At 42.6% G+C, this 22,233-nt stretch overlaps 1 long non-coding RNA gene across 1 annotated transcript in view; it reads right to left on the bottom strand.

Moving 5' to 3' along the window:
* LOC142363430 (uncharacterized) overlaps window positions 1-22,233 on the bottom strand; it is a 251,345-nt gene that overhangs the window by 41,893 nt on the left and 187,219 nt on the right. Inside the window, exon 7 of the long non-coding RNA XR_012765738.1 lies at window positions 9,933-10,158. This is a non-coding gene — a long non-coding RNA (uncharacterized LOC142363430). The remainder of the gene's footprint in view (window positions 1-9,932; window positions 10,159-22,233) is intronic.

Here is a 22,233-nt window from a genome sequence, read left to right as displayed (position 1 = left end):
AGAAAGCTTTTAAATAAATTGTGATGCAGCCATTGTGATTTGAGAAGAAAGTATCCCTAGTGCTTCTATCTTCAAGATCAAATCAATTTTGCCAGCACTGTGTCCAGCCTGGTCTGTCTTTGTGACTACGATTCTGAGGCAAAACAAATACTTCAGTGGAGAACCAAAACCCAGATCTGGTTACAGCCACAGCTTTGAGGAAATGACTTTTTCAGTAATAGGTTATGGGGCTATTCTAAGGTGATGTACAGTATGAAGTTACTACATTGTAGCTGTGTTACTTACTGAAAGTGCAGCTGTATTGATCCCATGAAGATCTCTAAGTATAGGGTGATTTGAATTAATACCTTTTATCTTGTGCCACACAGACATGCTATAAGTCAGACAGTCCCTACCCCAAAGTGCTCACAAACCAGATTAGAACAAGATGCAGCAGGTGGAGGAGACAAACTTGAGGGGGAGGAGGAGGAGGAAGTGGAAAAGCAAGCAGCATTATATGCACATTAAGCAGAACTCTGCTCAGCAATAGCTAGGCAATGCCAGCTGGCAGGAATCTGCAGGCATCAAAGATGAGTCTTCAGAAGGCCTTAAAGAACGTTAAGGAAGTGACTGTTTTAAGGGAGTTTCCCTTATGTATGTATAAGAAATAGCCTGAAGGAAAAGCAGATGGTGCTTGTGGGTAAAGCAGACTAGCAGACTGCTCTATCTTCTGAAGGGCTGGATGCTACCACTGGTCTAATGGGTCAAGAAAATTGGCCTGTGAAGTGTGCCTAATTTTCTTCTACGCACTCAGATACACCTCTCCATCTCTGAATTTCAACCCAGAACATTTAGAATATAGTGAAATAGACTTTAAAGGTGCAAATGATGTCATTATAAAAATACACAAAAGACATCTCAGCATTTCAAGATAAATTCCAACCAAGTGTGCTGCCAACATGCCACACGCCGTACTTCCCCTTTGAAATAAATGGCTTTATGTAATCCAAAGAGGGCTTTGTTTCACTTGTTTAGCACGAGATACAATACATTGTCAGAGCAAAAGAGAAAATGCATTTTGCACCATAGGGAGCAGAAATACCCAACCAGCCACTCAAAAGAGAATGGTCTCAGGTTTGGGAAGCACAGCAGGCAGTGAGGGCACTAGATTTCTTCTACCTAGTTTATGCCATTTTAAATTAAAATTATTTTAAAAATCAAATCTCCTTGCAACAAGAGCAGTAGACGTATTTTCTTAATAGAGTTTCCCTTGCACATACAAAGCCAGGGTAGGAGAACTGAACACAGAAATGGGAGCATAGCTGTGACACAGTCTTTTATTTCTCTGTGTTAGAGCTCAGATATTTTTGTTTTTCTAGAAAAACACTAGCACTTCAACAACTCGCACAACCAACACATGGGAGAGAACCTTCTAATACTCCCTGGGAAAAGGATCCCCAGATGTCTTTTCTCCCTCTGGCTGTTGTTCCAGGAGAGGTAACATTGGGAGGGCAGCATCCACCCTGAGCCTGAGATAAGCAGGTCTGATAAAGAACGTCCTTCCACACTGCTGAGGATACTAGCACTATTCAGGCCCCTCACACTAAGTCTCAGGTAGAAATACATCTCCCATCACCAGCTATTACCTACTGAGTGGAGACCTCAGCATTGACTACACTAGAACTGCAAATCAGCATTCACTCTGATGCTGATTGGAGCAGGGAGAGATGATGTGATAGACCCTTTAAAGGATGCGATACACTTGAGGTTGCTCTGCCCTGTGCTCTCCTTCATGGCAGGCTGCTGCAAGAGGCCAGTGCAAAGGGGCTGGAAGGAAAACAAAACAAAATTCACCTTCTTACTTCTCCCAGCTACTAAGAAATTTTCTTCCTTGAAAAAAAAAAAATCTTTCTGTTCTGATTGTGGTCCTGCTTCAGCAGAGCTCATGTGAGACAGGAATTACAGCAGAATCATACAGCAATGTGATAATATGGGAATTTCTAGGGAAGCTGCACAGTGGAGACTCTTGAGAAGGAGATGTGGCTTTTGAATAGCAACTGATGAACTAATGCAGGAAAGAAAGAACAGTTCATGCACATTTGAGCAGGATATCCACTGACACACAGAAAAAAAGTTAGAGGTTGGATTTTCCCTTTACTTGCCAGTTCTGCACGGCATGCAATAGAGATCCTGAAAGACACTTAACGCTTGGAAGAAGTTACACTATCCTGAAGCTGGTACATTCTTGAACTCACTCACATCCATTTCCAGCTACCTACTTCTGTTAGGGGTCCCTTTACCATAAGGCAGGTATTTGAAAATGTTATTAACTTTCCTGAGCAAAGCAAAGCAGCTTGCAGGATTCCAAAAATTTTAATCTGGGGCTGTCTGAAGAGAGACTGGAAGGAGGTTGAGGCCTTTCATCTTAAATTTAATAAGGTGGTGGCTAGGGTTGGCACTGCCTATCCTCTCTGTGCTCTCCAGGCATTTCACTCCACACCTACAATTTACTGGAGTCTTTCCACAGGCTTTGCCTTTCCCAGGCACGCAGGTGGTATAACTGAGAGGACAAAGGGAAAGAACTTGGTATTGTTTTGGAAACACTCCCAGTCCAAACACCAGTTTCGTTCCTCAGCTGCCCTCCACATGATGTAATGGCCATTGCATATGCACTGCAATTGTGTCCAGAACCTCTCAGGAGCACCACGCCTGGGCTGTACTCTCCTCACACGCACTCAGTCTCAGGAATGTTTTAACAGCAACAACTTTCCTCCACCTGCTCAAACCTGGCACCCCCCCTCTCCTCTATCCCAAAACAGGACAGGGAAGCTCTCTTGTGTTTCTTCCCAGATGTTATCTAGCTCAGCACGCTGATGACAGAACTGACTAAAGCTTCATTATGAAATATGGAAACATTTCAAACCCCCTGCTCCAACTGTAATTTGTGCATTATAGCTGCTGCAAGTACTCCATTTATCATAATAGAGTCCTTCATTTATTGGTTCATCCAAAAATTATGAAAATGGATTTAAAGAGAAAAATACATTCAATGAGTAAAATTGTCTCTGCAGTCCTCTCCTCTGTGCTGGAAGAAACAGCTGAGGCTCTGGCACAAGGTGGGGAGCTCAATAGCTGCACTTCAGTGCAGCTGCCAGAAAGAATATACACAAGAACAGACCAGAACCGTAACCTTACACCATATTTCTTCCAGCTAAAAGCTTCCTGTGCATAAACCTTTGTGGCAGGTAAACGCTGCAAGTCAAGTTCCCGAATCCATATCTGGGGACTTACAGAGACCCCACAGAAACTTCCATTTCCTATTTACAACATCCATACAACACGATCCTAACCTCGGAGGATAACCCAAAGCAAAATGGGAGCTGAACTCCACTGGGATAAAGTATCACTCGGCAGATCTGGATGAAACACAGCTTTTCCTCTTCATTTCTTTTTATAAATTTTTAAGTCACTGTAATGTATGCTGAAAGGTGCATCAGGTGCCAGCCTGACAACTCTGGATCTAAAATTGTCTCTTTGCCCACCTCTCTTGAAAGTAAAACCAAGAATAGAAAATTCTAACTTTTCTTTCTTCATTTAGAAAGTGACATCTTGTCTGATCTTATCTTCCGTTGTATTCTAATACTCTGAATGTTAGCTTCTATGAACTATTTCTCACAATTCATACCCTTACTTGTAATTCTAGAGACGGCTGATCTTGCAATTGTTCTGTAACACATTCAGTAAGTTTAAGGGGGAATGGCTAAGACTTCAAAGTTTATAAAGTAACAGCAGACTTGAAATTGGCATCAGAATGGTGAAAGGTTAACACTACCACCCACTTTCCCAAAGCCATGTCAAAATGGTTTATACAGATCACTAAACCTTCCCTCATTCTCTATCTCGTTTTACCTGTAAGCAGAGTTGTAGCCCAGAAAGTCAGTGGTTTCTGCAAACCGGGGAGAATGTAAATAGGATGACTGTAGGAAACAAGTTCCCAACTAGAGCCTCCATTGCAGGAGACTGAGGCCAGCTACAAATTTGTCAAGTGGATACTTACTTCAGCAATAGGTACTTTATGAATATTTTTGGCTCTCTGATCTGTGTTTCCTGAATAAATAAGGTTGTGGCCTGTGTCACTGGGAATAAAAAGGAAAGTTCCTACTGTATATTCTCAAAGATAGCATGACCTTGAGGACAATTTATTTCAAGTGGAAAAGCACAGTAAGACTCCTTACAGAGCGCTCAGAGAAGCAGACACTGCTCATTCCCCAAATGTATTCAGAACAGAGGCAAACACTTCTCACTGCAATTCAAGGCTGCCTGAGTTTTCACCTGTAGATACGCAGATAAACTTATATCATCAGCTTCCAGGTTTCTGTGGGCTGGTATGTCAGCAACAGCTACGGTGATTTAGTGCAACAGCTCCAAATGGATTAAATCACAGAGTCATTTGAATTTTACCCAGGCTTGTCACACAAATCTCAGAAACCACTGTCTTGCATAAAAACTTCCTCTTCATAACTCCTGAGGAGTTATAACATAAACAAAAAATTAAGTAAAAAATGAGAAATAAAGATTTCTAGCATGGAAAACAGAGGCAGCACAAAAAGCACATTTGACTGAAAAATCTTAATTGCATTACAGTAGCAAATTCCTGTATTTTATTAAGTATATTTTTCCCATTTTTGATACATTATCATGCATCTTACAGTGTATTTTTTTAAATCGAGTCAGTTTTTATTTGATTTCCACTCAAACGGAATATTCTTTAAATATGCTACTTCTCAAAAGCCATGTTACTGTATATTAAGTTCTGGAATATTTCAGTAAGTACAATACCACTAGAATGTTCCCTGCGTGCACAACCAAGTATCTTTTCTATTTAAAAGCCTCCTCAAAGAGTGGCAATAGCAAACAGAAATTTGCTACTGACTTCACCGAAGCTAGATTTCACTCTCTATCTTGAGTGATAAAAATGATCTGTGATTTTATGGTCCCCAAATTTTAACTATATCTTGCACTTATTTCAGCATTGCCTATGTAAGAATATTTGAATCAATTCAGTAAAAAGACACTTGTAACTTTTTAAAAAACCTGTTAAAATGACCTGTTAACAACAATTTATCTGATGCATGTACTTTTCTTTATCTCTGTTTGTAGGATTTAGATGGAGAGACAAATCTACCTACAAACTGTTCAGTATTTCCAATGATGTTATGACACCCTCTGTAGGTTATACGTCCTCTCTGGTCCACAAGTAAAGTTGCCATTTAGATCATGAGCCACATGACATCATTCCTGATCCCCACTTCTCTGTAAGTTACTACACATCAAAGGCTTTCAGGTTCAAACACTTACTGAAAAGATATCATAGCTTCACTTTTGCAAGCATTGAACATGGAATAAAGACTTCATTCATGTAAAAATTCCTACTCAAAAAAGGATTGCAAAAATCATGTAAATGTAAGTCAGACAGATCTAAGAAAACCCTTTTTTTCACATGCATCTGATTTTCCTCCCCTTAAAGTACTTACTCAACTTTTCATTTTTTTATGGTAAGTCTCAAAAAAATATTTATTTTTCTTTGTTAATTCTACAATTCACTCACTTTTGTATTCATACCAGGTCACTGCCATAGCAACTACCTTCGAGAAATGCATGTGAGCATTCTAGGACTTGTCTCCTTTGACCTCCCTAGCAGGAACAACCAGATGAGAAGGCTGCTCATAGCAACCCCACGCTTCTGTCCTACACGAGGAATTCAGCAGTGTGTTTCTGATGACAAGATCCTCACAAGTGCAGTGGAGGCAATGGCCACCTCTCCCTGACCTTCTGCAGTGACTGGAGAGAAAGGGGGAAGTGGCAGATCCTAAAACAACAGTTATAGCTATATAGATTTAGCCATACTACAAAGCCATTTCTTATGCAAGTGCTCTCCATACACAGAGCCTCTTTAGCTTGGATACAACGGCACACAGTTTAGCTTATTTACCTTAGCAGTAGACATGGGATAAAGCTTGACTAAGTACCATTTATCAGAGGCTTTTATAATCACCCTACCACATGCATGCAGGCTAGGTCCACTCACATACCATTATATTCCAAGCTTTTCTTCCAAGTCTTGTCACAAATCCCAAAAGGTTTAACAACAACTCACAGAACAGCTTAGCTAGTCTCAGGACAAAAAATGAAAGTTGCTGAAAGCAATTGTTTTTATTCCAGCAAGGCCAACTGGAGAGAAGAAACTCAGGTGCAGACAACTTGACTTAATTTCACAGTGAAGGCAAGTCCTCAAAGAAATGATGCACAGGTGCGGATGTTTCCCTAATGTCACACCTGTCAGGAGGCTATTCAAAGGCTCTTTGCACTTACACTGACTTTAGAAGATCAGTAGCACGCTAAACACATGATCAGATATTTGCCTATAGTGCACATACACTGAAATTATCATGTAATCTCTTTTCTTTGTTTTTTGAGGCAGATATGACTGTACCAGAAGGACGTACTGATCTGTCTACCTAACAATCACAAATACTTTATAAAATATGTCTGAAATTAATCCACTGAAAAGGTAAGAAGGGAAAACATAAATATCCTCATTAACTCATACATACATACACAAAATTTTACATAACATACGGAGTAGTTGGAAAGATGCCCGCAGACCTAATTGCATTTCTGTGTGAAAAGCAGTTACACTCTCTCATCTCTGCTTTCCTCATTCATTTTAGTAATTACATGGAGAGAAGCAGCTAACATGCTTGTAATTAAAACCAGCAGTGAAGGATTTTTAGGTGTTTTGATACAAGAGAATTGACATGGAAAGCAAGCAGAGCTAGCAGCAGGGGATTACTACAGTCATATAAAACAACTCAGCCTCAGCAAAAGTCTGTGCTAGAATGCCCACATGGTGCTCAGGAGTGCAGTGTATGGGTGCAGGCAATGGTAATGAAAGTTCAGATCACGCACATGCTCCACATTCAGTGTTTGCTAAAAGATATTCAGTCACAAGACCCAGAGCTGCTTTTTGCTGCTGGAGACTTCTTGTTTCTGTTCACAATTCACAGAGTGGAAAACAACTGCTTTGCACAATCTACATTGCTTTATCTTCCATCCATTTCATTTGGCATTTTTTTGGCAAAGCCTATAACAGTTATTTCTGGTTGGTGGAGTTGCTGTGAAAACTCCAGGTCTTCTCATTTTGATGATGAATATTCGTAACTCAAGCAACCTGTACCAGGCAGACTTTGTTGCCCTCTCTTTCCCTTCCCTACTACTCAAGTAGCAGCTGTGCAGAATGTTATATATGATATGCAAATAATATTCTATTTCTTTTTAAAATGAAAACTGGACAATGTCTGTGCTTAAGCTGGAAGGTCCTTGTATTGAACTAAAGTATGGCATGCTTGCAGCCCATGTATCAAGAACTCATATGAAGAACTAGATGGATGGCAGAAAGCAGAAACAGTAACTGAAGAGTCAGATGAGGCTGGCTCTCATGATCCATATGTGGCACCAAGGTATCTGTACGTGCACACATGGATCACATCAGTGCAGGGAGGATCAAAACCCATGGCTCTGTTTTCACCTGCTAGAAGTACCTGGTTGACCTGGATGCCCTTTACCTGAATCCTCTTGGGGACTGGGAACAAGAACCCTTTAAAAAGATTTCTTTTAGTTGCCATCCATAGCCTGGCTATCTTTTCTGTCTTCTCAGTATGGCTTGTTGTATCCAGAAAGTTTCAGCCTGTTCGCTGACTGTGGAATGATGCAGGCTGACCTGTCTCCTCCTCTGAGCCCTGGGCTAGCTGGAGCTTGAGTAAAGCACCAACCACTCTAGGGAAAGGGTAACTAACAGGCTCTTCTTTCTATTAAAAGTGATCTTTGATAACCAGTTTTATGGTTCTATTGTTGCTTTGCAAAAAGTTTGAGTAACTGCCCCAGCTGACTTAAGTATTTAAAGCAGCTAATGATCCATTTGCCTATGCTTTTAAATATAAGCTCTCAGAAAGAGGATTTCTATGGATACAGGGCTGCATCATCCTGATGAAGTACAGTATGCATACTGAACTAGTTCACCTCCAAATCACAGGACAAAGGGAAGAGAAATCCCTGCGACTTCAGGATTCCAATACTGCTGAGAACGTTCACAAGTGAGCACACATCATACTGCATCACTGAACATGTTGGTAATGGGCGGCATGAACTGGAGCTCCTGCCTCAGCAGGAATGCATTCAAAACACATTCTGTGCAGCTACACAGGTGGGTAACATTTAAGCACAGCAAATCTCTTTTAGCTGGAGAAGCAGCTTTTACATGTATTTCAGTCGATTCAGTAAAAGATCAGTTGGACCAAAAACCATCCCATGTTCTTTAAGTCATTCCACCACTTCAGATTTTTTTCATAGCAGATGGCCAACAATCACTGAGCTGTTTTTGCCACAGGCTTCCTCACAATGATTCAGAGCTGCCAAAAGGGTCATAGATGAACATCTTGCAACAAGAGCAAGGACCCAGCCCTTTCTGAGTTCCTCTCCCAACTCCCCGATCCATTTCTCCACCAGCTCCTCACCTTCTTTGCTCTCCCATGTCAGCTTTCTTATCTCTTCTTGCAAAACTAATACTGATGGGAACCGAGGAAAACATTTTGTGGCCAGGACCACAGCAAGCATGACAAGGAGAACAAGATCTGAGGATATAGTGAGAGCCACGTGAGACACATTTTTGTATGCTACACTGTATAAGGCCCAGTGCCCACTCCCAGCTTTTTTCTTGCCAGTTCTACAAGGTCAGAATAAATATTCCAACCAGCACTTCCTACCTGGATACATAGTAGGGCACTGCTGAGGTGTGCCCAAAGCAGAGGCACTTAACAATTACTTCTTAGAGACCAGATAAAGAAGTGTATTCGAAGGCCTGGTCAGATAAGAGGAAAAAATTGAAAGCAGAATAGGAATACGTGAATTTGCACAGCTGCAGTAGGTATAGAAAACCCACAGAAAGGCCTATAAACACCAGAGAGATAACAAAAGGTAAGGTAATGCGTGCTTTAGCAAATGTGGCTTCAGGGACCACTTTCACCAGATTTGTGGCTTGTTTACCTCTAGTTCTTTCACTAAAATACATAATTGGTAGTTCAATTAAAAAGACAAGAAAAATGTGTGTTATGGCAGAGCCTCAGGGTACTCCAGCCTGCGCACTAACAACGTCAGGGAGCATATCTGTTGTATTATTCAATAGAGAAAAACAGAAGGAAAACTACCCTACACCACATACAGCATATCACACAAGGCACAGTGCCTCCTGACACACACTGGCTCAGATGCACACACCACAGCAGCAGGCAGCCACAGCAGACCTGCTTGTTCACCCATCTGCAAATTCACATTTTGGAAAGAAGGGTGTACTGGACACTTCAAGAGCAGTTCCAGCTTTCTAACTTACACTTTTCTGAAAGAGCCTTGAAAATACCCACCAAAGAAAGGATTTTTATCCTTTCTTGCCTTTTCTAGTGCTCTGCTCAGAACAGGGAGAACAAGGAGTCCCTAGAGTAAGCATGGCTTTCCAGCCCCAGTCCTACAGAAAACTGAGAGGCCAGCAGCTGCCTTGTGCTGCGTCAGGAGCTTCACCCGTCCTTCTGCCCCACCTGTGTGCGAAGCCATTTCTGCAGAACTATGAGGAAGAGGCAGGAAACCTCAACAAACGTGCTTTGTCCTTGCAGACCCTGAGCTTCGACCCACAGATGCTGACAAGGACCAGCAAAGCCAGGGGAGACTATCCGCATTGAGCTGTAACCAGAACAGCACCCAGTGTGTACAGCTGAGCTGCCCAGCTCTGGATCAGGACCTGACCAGGTATCCACCCCAGCAGTCACTCACCTTCGTCCCTGTCTCCCTTTGCTGGTTCCGCCCTGCTCCCCCTTAGACAAAACAGCCAATGGGGACAAACTCACCTGCAGTTGTCCGGCTGGAGTTGCTGTCAGAGTTTGAATCCAGGCCTCCAAGGAAGAAAGGTCAGACCACAGCTCACTACCACCTTGCCACTACGACAAAAGAGTGCATTTATTTGCTGCAGAATCCTGCTGCACGGAAGTGTGGTGCTGATTTCCTTGGTCAACACAGATGTCAGTCTGCTCCAAGGTTATTTTGGCCTCTTGTCGCTGCAGAGTGTGAGAGTGACTGAAACAAGCAGCATATAAGTCAAGTGTCAGAAACATGAGCCAGAGATAAATCCTTGTTTGTGTCACAGGCTGGTAGATGGACACTAGGAAAACACACACATCTTGAAATGAAATGTTGTATCTGAAAGGAAGAACGTGCCTTGGGGCTGCCAGCGTAGCTGACCTTCCCAGGCACGTGGGCCCTAGACTCAGTTCAGGCAAAAGAGTGGCACAGTTGTTACACATGTGAAATGATGCTTGTAGTCCTGAAAAAGCTGAAGACACTGCAGGGAGGAGTGCTTGTGATTTTATAACTCGGGTGACAGATACCTAGTAGGGAACTCATGAGTTTGGTTTGAAAGGGACCACTATGGTGATGGGAGGGTGTTCCCTGGGCTTTCTTTATCAAAAAAATTTAGATTAGAAATTCAGGTTGTTGTTTATTTTTCTCCAACAATGGAGGAAGAATGGGTCTTTGTTCATTTTCAGTCTCTTTCCAACCATGCTGTAGTGTAATCCACCTGTCTACACTGCTGAATTTTCCACTGTTAAGGATTGTCCACTCAAGACTAGCACTGACTGGACAGGACAAAATTATTTGTCCACTATTTACTTGAATTTAAAGACCATTTTCACAATAAGATCAAGTCTGTAATTTTGGGGCATATTTGTTTTCCGCTGATATCTGAGCCAAGATCTGCAAAAGTGGTTTTCACATATTTTAAGTGGGAATGCATGAGCAAGAGAATTAATTCATGTAGTGTCACCAAGTTCTGAGCTGAGTATTTGGCAAAGAATTGGCATTTGCACTTCATGTTGTGCTGCTGACTTGCATTCCTCTGTCCAGTCATGGAACAGGCATACTCTAAAGAAGTTAAATAATTAATACAAAGTAAATTTCAAAAGTTCACATAAAAAAATCTTCAATGAAGTATTCACAAACTGTTTTTATGATACAGAAATATCAAGTGGGAATCTCATGAATAAATCTAAGTAATGAAGGCATTTGAAATCTAACATCTATTTGGCAATATTAAAAAAAAAAAAGAGTGAGACAGAGACAGAGAGAAAATACAGCAAAAAGTGAAGAGCTGTGATTACCTGTTTTGGGGCAGTGAAAACAAGCGCCCCACAGCTCTGACTTGAGCCTTACACACACTATCGCAGATCGGCATCTGCTCTGCACACATGCATCCATACACGTAGAGTCAGGCATCAACGCTTCTCAAAGCTCACTAGTTCCCCCGTGTCAGCAGCCAGCTCCCGGCAGATTCCCTGATAGCACCATGGAAAACGCCAGCTCCAAAGCAGCGGACCTCACAGGGCCCCGCTGTCAGCCGCGAGCACCCTCCCCGCTCTGCTGCAGACCTGTGTTCTCCCTGTCCGACTTGCCTCCTCGCCTCGACCCCGTCCCTCTGGCCACTGCCAGCTCCCACGCCACATGGCGGGAGCGGCTGCGGCCCTGCCGCTGCCTGCCACAGCCTCGCCAGCTCCTCCGTGCCTCCGGCCCGGGAGGCACTGCCGCCCTGGCTGCAGCGTGGGGCACCGCTGGCCCGAGGGCAGCACAGTGGCCATCGGCTGCTGCACAGAGCATGGGAGAGAATGAAACTTCTCTCCGTGTGGGACGAGCCTCCTGGGATGGGCAGAGAGGTAGGCTGCCCTAAGCCAGAGCAGCAAGCAGTGCGGCACCAGCCCTTAACCGTGGACTCGGAGCTGTAAACTCTGCAGAGACAAGGGTGCCAAGCGCCTCTGAAAGCCAGGCCCAGCCTTTCAGTTTCCAATGCCACCCCTGGCAGCCAGTGGTCTGCATCCACTGACGCCTGCTGCAGCAATGGAGCAAATGGGCCCCAGGCTTCCCACAGCTCACAAGACTCAGAAACATCTGCTGTATTATGACAACGTAGTTGCTTTTGAAAGAGAAATAATGTAAGAGTAGAGGGCAGAGAAGAGCTCTGCCCCAGGCAGCATGAAAATAAGCAATAGCAGGTCTCTGATGAGTTTCTCTAGTGTGCCCTGCCCCTCTCAGGAGACACATCAAAGGGAGACAGGGAAATCAGTCCATGGCTGTGAGCCTGCTGAAGCCCGCTTGCTCAGCACAGGCAAAATTAATTAAGAGCAAGGGAGAAAAAGAGCCAATAGGAGTTTGATTCTGTCAGGGAGCACAGCACTGACAAACGGCAAATGCTAATTCAGGAGTTTTCCGTCTTTCACACCTGCCAGTGGGAAAGAGGAGCATGATTCAGAGTTGAAATAGACCGGATTTGGATACCTCTGGCACATCGCATGATGCTACATCTACCACTGCTTCCTGGAAGCCTACAAAAACTAAAGAGGAGCTCAAGAGAAACTCAGCCTTTGTAATACAAGGTTTAAGGAAAACACATCAATGTATTTGTTATTGCTGTTTCACAGAACAAAGCGAAGGTGAAACCTCACACACAACAGGAGAAGACACAAATAGGGACCACTCACCCTATCAGTGAGCATCTCATCAGAACAAGACAAAAATAACCAACAAACAGCTCAGGAGAAATTAATTCAATTTTATTTGACATAGTAAGCACTACGACTTATGAATACTGCCTTTCTATGTACTGAACACTACAGGGTTGGAAACATGAGACCCACACTAGCAGGAGGAAAGAAAATATCAAATGCAAAACTCATAAAACGCAGGATTTCCAGGCATTCAGGTGTTGTAGTAGGGAGTCCCTGGAAATACTCATAAATTAATTAAAGATGTAAAGCCATCACTCTAGGGGTATTGTTGCTCTACTGTTTTTTCTTGCTCATAATTCAAAAAGGAGATGAAGCATCTGAACCCAGTTTGGGACTAATAATTTCTAAATAAAAGATAAATATGTCAGGTTTCATAAATAGAAAGGAGACCGTAACACTATAAATAAGCGTTAATATTTGTTTTATTGTAAAGTTTACCTGGTCGAGCTCCTGTCTTCTATAGAATGCTCCCATTACCATTATACATCTGGGTGCATTAAAAAATTCCACTGGAAAAGGGACTTGCTTTATGTCCCGAAGAACTCCTGAACCACTGTTTATGGAATACTCTCTGCAGCCCTGTGGCACAGCTCCACTGAGCCAATTGCCCATGAACACTTAGCCAACAGCCATTGTCCTGCATCTGTTCTGAGCAGGTTTTTTTGGACTACGTGACAGGTGCATTAATCTGTGTGTGTTGCTTTCTTTTTTTTTCCTATTCATGGATATTACAATCATAGTCCTCAAATCTATGCAATACAGTTAGTCTGCAGAGCTCCCTTCTAAACTCATGTCCAAAGATGTGTGAGAATGATGTCCCAACAGCTGGTAGTCCTTGACTACCAGGCGTAAAAAGGCATTGCCCAAGAAACTGGTCCACTAGTGCTATGCTTTCTAGTGGCAGATGAATGACTATCAGGCTACCATCTGGCCAGTAGTTAAGCAAAGGAATGCCTGTTTCATCTAGAGTGTAAAAGGTGCTTTGTTCAAGCCAAATAGAATCATATATCAGCAATATACATTAATAACTGATAACACATAAATATCCAGTGCATTTAATACTATCAAACTAATTAAGTGTTGGTTCACCAGGAATAAAGGGGAGATTTAAAAATCCAAGATGACATGATTGCCACTGAGTAAGACATTCTTGCTCATCCTGAACACAGGCTAAAAGCATATGTGACTGAGACAAGCCACCAGGCTAGAAGCCAAACTTCTTTCATGTACCAAATTTGCAATGGAAATCCTAATGAAGCCATCTTGACAAGCTACAACAGTGCTGCTCTGGCCAGAGGTCTCCAGCTCAGTCTGAGGTAGATCTGGAAGCAGTAACTTGCTGAAGGGTCACTCAGTGCATGGAGCACGTTACTGCTAAAGCTAGCATTGCAAAATGTCAAGACTGACATGAAAACTTGGCAGCCCAGATTGGAAAAAAAAAAAAAAAATCACTTGCCACCCTTGCCGTAATTGTACTAAAGAAAGTGCTTATTAAATACATGTACCTTACCTGCTCCACTCAGGCAGAGAAGTTCTATGAGCCTGAAACACTGCATGTACTAGCCTTTCATTCTGTGTGAGAGAGCGGGTGTTAAATAGGGTCAGAACTGCACTTGCTCTGGGGAGAAGAAAAGCTCACTTTGAAGACAGGCTTGTTACCATGTTTTTCTTCCTACACCACAGCTTACAGATTGCAGCTAGAACTTGAAAGGAGTTGTTCCCACAAGCTCTCCAACCCAGTGTCTCCACCCGAGAGGCCTGAGCAGAAGCTCTGGATATGAATCAGATGGAAAAGATTCAGCTTTCTCTGCTAGGTATGAGTTCAAAGGCATCCATTGCTGAACAGCTAAATCAAGATTACTATCTGCATGTGAGGGCAGAATGGAGCGTTCAGTAATAATGAACTGCTCACCCTTACATGCTCATTTCTAGATGTAGTGTAGAAGGTTGTAAGTGGAATCCAGTTGAAGAAGTCCATATACCATTGTATGTAACACTGAGAGAGGTGGGGAAGTCTGATTGTTTTACGAGATCTTCTTTCCTTTGTTTCCTTTTTGTTCTTCTTCAACTACCTCCAGCTGAAATCTTAGACTCAACCTCTCAGTATCAGTTTTCAGCCTCACTGCCGGAGGAAGACCACAGATGCCACAGAACGTATCACAGAGCAGAGAGCTCAGCCTACAGCACTCAGCTTCCATCACAGACCTCCTCCTCGTCTGTGCTAAGACCCAGAGCAGCCTGTCATCACGAACAGTGTGCATGATCCATTCCCCATATGCACACATCAGACCTGAGTTTTATTGCATGACATTGTGCTCCAACACACAGGTTACATCTACACAACTGTTATCACCTGAGCACGTACACTCAAGCAAATTCAAGTAAATATACCCATGCTGCAGCCACATCTCACTGCATTACACCTACAGAAACCAAGTCATGCCATGATCAGCTTATGTATAAATGTGCAGAAGTCAGGGACAAAGTGGATGCACAAAGGGAAGGATGTGTCCACAGACTAAAAAGCAGCTCAGTGTCAGTGCCTGGCTCAGAACACAGGTGCCTCTGAAGATGTACTGCTCAGTGACAAATCTATTCACCTGTGCCATTTCTGCAGGTCATAGCATCCATGTCTGTTCCCTTGTATATGGAGGTACAGCCCTAACTCCTCATCAGCAAGGGTACCCCATTTGTTAGCTGATGCTGGAATACAGCCGGAGCCCGCAGCTAGGGTGTGCCTATGCCTCCCTCTCTGAAGCTGCCTGGTTTATTATCTGTAGAACAGCACACCTGGGAAGATGAGCCAAATAAGTATTAGATATAATCAGACACTTTCTGTCTTCAGGTGCCACCCATGTGCACACCTTCCCTACAAGCTGTGGAGTGAACCTGCTAACAATTCTATTAATAACAAGCAGTATAAGTAGGTGAACTGGATGAACTTGTGTGAAAGCAAAACCCCAGAGGTAGATCAGTTGTTCTGTTCAAAGCAAACAGATAACTATCCCAGGCTGCAGGCAACTCTCCCCCTTCTCCTTTCCCACCTCCTCCTTTGGGACATCTCCAGGCATGTACAGGGTGGTGCAGCCTGGCAAACAGACATTTAATCAGTGATTTCTACGTCTAAAAAAAGAATCACAAAGCCACCAATGACCTTGGGAAATGGCGAGTGCCAGAACCTCCTCTGAGGACTCTCCTTTGTGTTCATATTCAGTGTACATGACACTGTTAATGCACTAAAGTAAAACTGCTTGTTCCTCAGGGAGTTGTCTGCCCCTGCTTCTCACCTGCTATCTGAAGTCCCAGTCTACCTGCAGTACCACAGCCAGCTGACTGTGATCTCACACAGAGGGGACTGGCTTCAACTGAGAATGGAGCAGTAGGGGTGGTGAGCAATGCCTAAGACACACGTAGCCTACTTGCAGGCATAGCTAGTCATTGACCACAAGAGAATACCAATCACACTGCAGAGTGTCCACTGTTCCCTGGAGCCCTCTCACTTCTGATGGAAAGCCTGAGTTTCATGTCAGGGCAGTGAAGAGCAAGGGACAGACTCTGGAGTGCAGGTGTCTTAGCAGCTGTGCCATTCACAGGCAGCTCTTGTTGAGATCAGACTATGCACAACCACATGCAAGCTGGCAGTCAGAATAATGGCAGATGGGAGGGTCTCAAACACATTTTGTTAGCCTTGACAAGAATTAATATTTGCTGCCTTGGGGGTTATGATTTTCAAGCGGCTACAGGCTTAGCATTAGTGTGATGAGTAGGGCACTGCCAGAGGGGCAGAGACACATGGCCTCAGGACCACAAGGACTGAGGAAGGGCAGTCTCCTCAGCAAGCTATCACATACCTTGAGCTACAGGTATGCTTCTGAAATGCATACACTTTGCCTGCCTCTCCTCCCTTCTTCAGATCTAAGGACAGGACTCAAAGGCACAGGCAGGGCTGCCTGAAGAAAATGTGGCATAACCTTTAGCACTGCAAGGAAGGTTTATGATGAGGTAAGTCTTTGCAAGTCTTTGCAACCTAGAAACAACAGGGTTTTTTTTGTCCTCTGGTACTTAGAACACCTTTTTATGCAGCTTTTTGCTTGGCTGCACCAATCCAACACAAAGTGTAAAGTTCTGTAATATCCTACAATTTTATTGAAAGGACCAGTTCATTGACAGGAACTGGTCAAACATCATACTGGGAACATGTCATAACATGAGAAAATGTTTGAGACAGTTGGCATATTTACTCCTCACTGAACACAAACAAGGATTTGCATTCCTCTTCCCTCTCATCCAGAACAGATTAAGGTCTCCTTACAGTTTTTTTCTGAAGTCCTCTTGAAATGCAGATGTTACACCAGGGTCTCTTACTGAGATTCTTTTGTCAAGCATGTTACAAAAGGACATATATTATACATGGTGTATATAAAATCATTTAATAACATAGCTCTGTTAATAATGTCAGTGACAGTGACCCCTTCAAAATTATAAGAATATTTTTCTTTCCAACCAGGAGAAGAAAAAACCTGCTGCAATACTCGATGCTGAGGTCGGGGCATTGAAATGGAAAGCATAAATGATGCATCATCAGAGACACTCTTGTATTAAAAGGTGTTTTCATTCTCCAAACGGAGTCTTGTATTAAAATTCCAGATTCACTTGGTAACAAATTATGTTGTTTAAAGACAAATATTTCACCTTTTGCAAACTCTGAAGGGAATGGAAGTCAGGCTGGACAGGCAGACCCCTGCTGAGTGCTGCTCTGGCTCTGTGCCATTCACTGACTGACAGCTGATAATTATCTTTGATTTAATGTCACTTAATGTTCTCTCCCTCCCCCCGCCCCACAACACCTTGGTTATTCTCCTCCTGTAGTGACATATACTAGGAAAAAGAGGGTCTTGGAAGAAAAGACAAAAAGGAATATGCTGCTTCAGTAAGCTACAGAGAAAAATGCCAATTTGATTTATTGCTTAAAAATGTTAAATAATCTGCCAGCTAAGAAAACTATAACTAAAGCTTTAAACTTCAGAGAAGAGTGTAAAACATGGCTAAAATTACCAGCCCTAGATATAAATGAATTCAGGCAGTTTTTTTATCTGCAGAGTAGTGGCACTGAGAACTCCTAAAGATATGTTCTAGAATTAAGAAAATCAAGGCTTTCCTTGATTTGCAGCATAAGGAATATAATTCATTTAATTGCATTGAAAAAGTACCAGAGAGGCCTAAGCTTCCAGATGAAGGAAAGGTAATGAGGAAGGCAAAGGGTTTTCCTGTTATTTTCTCAGAGTGTGGAGTACAAGGAGAGACTCCCACTCCCCCTTCAGCTTTTCTTCCTTCTTTTCTGGAGTTCAAGTGTTTCCCTTCTGCCTTCTCCTATGTTTTCTCTAATGAGAGGTGCATTTATAAGTTCATTTTCCTTATGCTGAAAATCAAGAAAAGCCTCAAGTCTATCTGCTTCCCGTCTGACTAACAGAACAAATGGTAATCAGCAACTAGGTCACTGGTCACTGACTGTTGTAACTTGGCATCTGACAGTGTCTCCCAGACTCTGAAGTCCCCAGTCTCTCTTCATGAATGTGACAGCCTTCTCTTAGCAGACTAACTTTTGCCCTGATTTTATTTTATTTTACTTTTTGGCTTGTATTTCAGAAAATGTTTGTGTCTCATACCAAACAGTGCAATTAGCTGTTCTGGGGGTTGTGAAATAATTTTGAGGCGTTACATACTTGTACTTGCTGTAGCTTCTCTGGAGGGAAAAACCACCTTCATTCAAATTTACTGATTTTTCAGTGTGTAGATGGAGTCTGGCCAAAAAGGATCCCACAGCAAATCCAGTTGGGAGTCTCAGAGGGAGTTTTTTATTTTGTAGAGTTGTCTATGTGAAATAAGACAAGTGTTCATTTCAGATTAACATCCATACGGCAGAGTCTTTTAGATTCTGGAGTTTTCTGTCTGTCATTATGGGCAAAAATTTCAACAGCTTTTAAAACAGCTAGCAGCCTGAAGCTGGTTTCAAGAGCAAGGATTTCTGAAAGCATCTGTGCAAGGTAAAGGCTCAATTCCCATTGCTGTTCAGTGGGGCCTCGGGTGCTCTGCCACTTTGATGGCTTCCCCGGTACTATTCCAACGTCATAGATAAGAAGTAATGAAAAATCTTAAACCAACGCAATAAGTATTATTATACATTATGTTTAGTACATACATATTGGGGTAACCAGAGAGAAGAGAGGAAAATTCATATAGATGTAGCTTAAAAAGAAATTCCTTTGCTTTGGGAACTCTCGCAGAACACAAAGAAAATGAATGTAAAACCAGAGCTATATTTCGTCTATGAAAAGCGACAGATTAAGGCATTCAGGGTATTTATATACTATTAAATGCATTGGGAAAGGAAGGCAGAAGAGACCAGCATAAAGTCATGTAGAGGGATCCCTTATTACTGCAATAAAGCAAACGGTAATTTGATTTCTTCCTTGGTATCCAAACCTCCTCCTCCCTTTCCCAGTCTCCTACCCTTAACTAACAGCAGTTTCACCTGGGGAAATGTTTGTGTTACTGCAATGAAGATGTGGAGCTCCCGCACTGCAAGGTGACATACGGTTGATCAGCCTCAGTCCAACCTCTTCAAAATAGTGTGTCAGTACAGGGTTTAGCATTCCCCTCTTACATTAGGAAATTACAGCTTCTGGCTCCATTGTCAGCATTTTCCTGGTCTCACCATTACACCACAACTCTGTCTTCTTATGCCAAAGCCCACATGCTGCCATGGTGCCATCCTATGGGCCATTTATCTCTCACGCTATTCCAGAAAGTGTCTAGAAAAAATATTTTTTTGTGTCTGTGCACCAAAAAAAGTGGAAGGCATGTCTGATTCTTCCTTTGCATGAGGCTATACATTCACTGATGGCATCTTTTATAAACACATCATGTATTCCACCTAAAGGTGCTGTGTGCTCCAAAAGAGCCAAATATATTAGCATTCTTCAACCATAACTTTTGAAGTCGGCATTTGACTATTTTTGCATTTCTTCCAGGTTGTAGTTAGACAACTCCTAACTCTATGGGGAAAGCAAAGACTATAAAATGCCAGAGCTCCACTATGCTGAAATAACATTAGCAAAATATCAAGTCCTTTATGATGTCACGAGGGATTCCTTAATGTGACTATAGCCTCCTAATGACATCATAAAAAACAACTGCAACATCAGAAAACAGCCAAGGGTCATCAATCACCCCATCCTCTCTCCTACTCACCAGGGGCAGCAGCCCAACTTGCTTCTATCTGCTTTTTATGAGCAGTGCTGTCCGCTGAATAGCACACTGAGAAGAGACTAATAATCATACAAATATCAGGGAGAGCGGTCAATCATCACCTGAAATATTCAGTACACCTGAGGGAAATTCGGGTCTTGTAGACTGAAGAGCATGCAAGTTTAGCATGTAGAAGAGACAACATTACTCCCTTAGAAGTGATCTGGCATTCTCTGAGCAACAGGAAACACCAGTTAGCAATTCAGTAATTTTTAAAATGTGGGGAGAATGGGACTAAAAAATGAATTCTTTGGTTGCTCTCTTCATCCTCTAGCCGTAAGCAAAGCTTTTTCCACTTTGCCCAGATACTCCTTTGCATGTCCTGTATTACAAAGACCACAGTGAAAGAAGGCTTTACATCCTCAAACTGAAATGGGTGATAGTCCCAATGAGATGCAGTGACTGCCAAATCCTCTGGCAAGACTGGAAACAGCCTCCTCCAGATCTGAAAATGCAATGCCTCAGAGTTAGAGCCTCATTATAGTCTCTTAGGAATACCTAGCAGGTTTCCAGGGCTGTGGACATTTAGAGAGTTTCCCATACTCTCAGAAAAAAAATAAAGTCACAGATACTGTGGTCTCTAGATGTTTCACAATTACTCTTGGAAGGTGTTTAAAATGCAGCGTCTGCCAGCATAGTGATGATCAAAGAAAAGGGTCTTTTTGCCAGATGAGAAGGGAAAGGATCTGGTTCCTTACCTTGTTCCTCACAATTCTACACGTTTGTGCCGTGTGCTCCTGAGTGGGCAGGCTGTAGTCAGGGTACTTTACAGTGGGCTGTAGAAAATCCTACTTAGGCATCCTCAAGCATGATAACTGTTAATAAATTGTAACTTTTGCAGGCATGGATCCTAAGAGGTAAACAAGAATAGGAGCACACTGAGCTAAGCACTGAACAAACAGAGCAACAGAGAGCACCACCTGATTAGATATAGGAACTTCTGTAGCTGGGAAAAGGGGTAATATAGTCCAGCAGAACTGACAAGCTGATGGAAACAAACAGCATAACATTGCCATAATTTAAGTAAAGGAGAAAGTTTGATGCAACATAAACAAATAGCAAGGGCAGGAGAGGACAACCAAGAAAAAGGATGAGGCGCACAAGTGGAATGAAACTGAGGTGAAGAGATGTGCAAGGGAAGAAGGAAGACAAATGACAAAAAAACTAACCAGCACAAGGTAGTAACAGTCCAGCGTGCAGAAAATCTTTGAGATGACTACAAGTCCTGCGTGTCTGGAGCCCTGACCTAGCTCTGCTCTCAGGTTTTCCAACAGGACCAAGGAGGCAGGAAGGGAACTAGTCCTCTGTAGGTGCATGTACAACCTGGCTAGACGACATCTTCCCAGCTTGATCTATCAGGGATCAATGGTATGGGCTCCTTCACACACAGGAGTTTCCCTCTCCTACACAGACCCCTGAGTCTTGTTCTCCAATACAAAGCAGAATTGCAACTCCCCAAAACAGTGCTACTCAATCCCCCCATATTTTACTCATGAAGGGAAAGCATGACTTTCAGCTTGATTACTGCCCTGTGTTCCTAGCTGGGTTAAGAAAAATAGTCAGGAAGTTTCTCATACGCTAAAAATCTTCTAATCTACTGAGATGATAACTACACCCTATAGGAGTGTTCCTGAACTATTAACAAGAACTACCCATTACTGTAGCACACACTGTATTGCAGAATTCTCTCCTGTAAGCTCCTAAGCTATCTATGAGATAGAAACAGATTCAAAGCCACCAGAACACGACTGATTTACTTCCATTTCCAGCACTGCCAAAGATTCAAATGTTTCAAAAAGAGTTTGGCATCACAATCCCCAAATTTGTTAACAGCTACTGTGTTAAATATTCAATTCAGCTAGCTCAGCCCCTTGGGCAACATGTTAGGGTATTATTTTCTGCCTTGTTTAGGACCACCCTGATGATTTTCAACACCTCTCTCTGAAGCAACTCTGGATGAATTATTTTCATGACATTTGCAGATCAGCAATACTTTAATATTAGGGTTATCTTCATGTGAGAGAGAAAACAGTAAACTAGTAAAAGCAGAGAAGTGCCTTCCTGCGTTATATGGGGCACAAAAGACATTATGCAAACTCCCTTGGTTAAAAGCAGTATGCCACTTTGCATTCAATGCAATCATGATTATATCAAATAGTACTTTACCACTTCCATTTCCAAATCATCAGAATAACTTCAAAAATTTTCTGCATGCTTATTCTAGCCAAAACTATATAGTATAAACTGACATCAACTCAGAGGGCACTCTGCTGTTCAGAGCAGATTT

The sequence above is a fragment of the Opisthocomus hoazin genome, chromosome 17 (genome assembly GCF_030867145.1).
Source record: "Opisthocomus hoazin isolate bOpiHoa1 chromosome 17, bOpiHoa1.hap1, whole genome shotgun sequence".
NCBI classification, from domain to species: Eukaryota; Metazoa; Chordata; class Aves; order Opisthocomiformes; family Opisthocomidae; genus Opisthocomus; species Opisthocomus hoazin.
The sequence above is the reverse complement of the archived record's forward strand: the minus strand, read 5'-3'. Positions and strand labels throughout refer to the sequence as shown.